Here is a 2,476-nt window from a genome sequence, read left to right as displayed (position 1 = left end):
AAATAGAGGGGTTGCCTTATAGGGCAAAAAACCCTAAACTAAACATAAGTTCTACCGTCAGATCATCCGCCTAATGAACGACCCAGATTGACTAGAAATTACTATACTTTTACCAGGCAATTTTACAGTTGTTTTTAGCTTCGGATTAAAAACTGATTCCGGGACCCCCCCTGCAGAAAATATTTTATGGGCGGCGTTACTGCCCCCATTTCGAATTGGGGTCCTATGTGGCGATACCTTTGAATATAGAAGATAATCAGGCTCCACACCCAACAGTTTGCCTGAATGATGGCCTTGGGTCATTTGTAAGGTGGCTGATTTTCATCTTCACTCCATCCCCACTCGGTAGTGCATGAGCGGTAATGTTGGCCATGCTCGTCCTGGGAGGCATATGTGAAAAATTCCCCCTTCTCCTCTCCAAGTTCTTGGAGTTGTATGGGCTGTTGTGGTGTGGCTCCCGGGCTCATCTTGGTCCCTCATGCCCATCCAAATGATACAAGTGACAGGTTTTCTTTTCATGTGAAAGGTGGGTTGGTAATTGAGTTGTGTTTTCAGGTTTGCTTGAATGATGGCCTTGGATAATTCGTAGGGCAACCGATTTTCATATTCTCTCCATCCCTAGTCGTTAGCGCATGAGTGGTAATGTTAGCCATGCTCATCCTGAGAGGCATATGTGAATAATTCTCCTTCTACTCTCCAAGTTCTTGGAGCTGCATGGGTTGTTATGGTGTGCCTCCTGGGCTCGTCTTGGTCCCTCGTGCCCATCCAAATGATACAAGTGACAGGTTTTCTTTTCGTGTGAAGGGTGGGTTGGTAATTGAGTTGTTTTTTCAGGTTTTCCTGAACGATGGCCTTGGGTTGTTTTTAGGGTGGCCGATTTTCTTCTTCCCTCCATCCCCACTCAGTAGCATATGAGCGATAATGTTGCCCATGCTCGTCCCGGGAGGCATATGTGAACAATTCCGCTTCTACTGTCCAAGTTCTTGGAGTTGTATGGGCTGTTGTGGTGTGGCTCCTGGGCTCATCTTGGTCCCTTGTGCCCATCCAAATGATACAAGTGACAGGTTTTCTTTTCATGAGAAAGGTGGGTGGGTAATTGAGTTGTGTTTTCGGCTTTGCTTGAACGATGGCCTTAGGTCATTTGTAGGGCGACCAATTTTCATCTTCTCTCCACCTCACTCGGTAGCGCATGAGTGGTAATGTTGCCCATGCTTGTCCCGGGAGACATATGTGAACAATTCCCCTTCTGCTCTCCAACTTCTTGGAGTTGTATGGGATGTTGTGGTATGGCTCCCAGGCTCGTCTTGGTCCCTCTTTCCCATCCATATGATACAAGTGACAGGTTTTCTTTTCGTGTGAAAGGTGGGTTGGTAATTGAGTTGTGCTTTTGGGTTTGCCTCAATGATGACCTTGGGTCATTTTTAGGGTGGCCGATTTTCATCTTCTCTTCATCCCCACTTGGTAGCGCATGAGTGGAAATGTTGGCCATGCTCGTCTCGAGAGGAATATGTGAACAATTCCCCTTTTTCTCTCCAAGTTCTTGGATTTGTATGGGCTATTGTGGTGTGGCTCCTGGGCTCGTCTTGGTCCCTCATGCCCATCCAAATGATACAAGTGACAAGTTTTCTTTTCATGTGAAAGGTGGGTTGGTAATTGAGTTTTGTTTTCAGGTTTGCTTGAACGATGCCCTTGGGTCATTTGTAGGGTGGCCGATTTTCAACTTCTCTCCATCCCCACTCAGTAGCGCATGAGCGGTAATGTTGACCATGCTCGTCCAGGGAGGCATATGTGAACAATTCCCCTTCTGCTCTCCAAGTTATTGGAGTTGTATGGGTTATTGTGGTGTGGCTCCTGGGTGTGTCTTGGTCCCTCACGCCCATACAAATGATACAAGTGTCAGGTTTTGTTTGCGTGTGAAAGGTGGGTTGGTAATTGAGTTGTGTTTCTAGGTTTGCCTGAACGATGGCCTTGGGTCGTTTGTAGGGTGGCCGATTTTCATCTTCTCTCCATCCCCACTCGGTAGTGCATGAGGAGTAATGTTGGTCATGCCCATCCCAGGAGGCATATGTGAACAATTCCCCTTCCGCTCTCCAAGTTCTTGGAGTTGTATGGGCTATTGTGGTGTGGCACCTGGGCTCATCTTGGTCCCTCATGTCCATCCAAATGATACATGTGACAAGTTTTATTTCCATGTGAAAGGTGGGTTCGTAATCGAGTTGTTTTTCCTAATTTTCCTGAACGATGGCCTTCGGTTGTTTGTAGGGCGGCTAATTTTCATCTTCTCCCCATCCCCACTCAGTAGCTCATGAGTGGTAATTTTGGCCATGCTTGTCCAAGGAGGCATATCTGAACATTTCCCCTTCTTCTCTCCAAGTTATTGGAGTTGTATGGGTTGTTGTGGTGTGGCTCCCTAGCTCGTGTTGGTCCCCTCATGCCCATCTAAATGATACAGGTGATAGGTTTTCTTTTCATGTGA

The sequence above is a fragment of the Pinus tabuliformis genome, chromosome 2_2, assembly GCF_031772625.1.
Source record: "Pinus tabuliformis cultivar Carrire ecotype Pingquan chromosome 2_2, CPIR1, whole genome shotgun sequence".
In the NCBI taxonomy this organism is placed as follows: Eukaryota; Viridiplantae; Streptophyta; class Pinopsida; order Pinales; family Pinaceae; genus Pinus; species Pinus tabuliformis.
Note: the sequence above shows the minus strand (reverse complement) of the source record.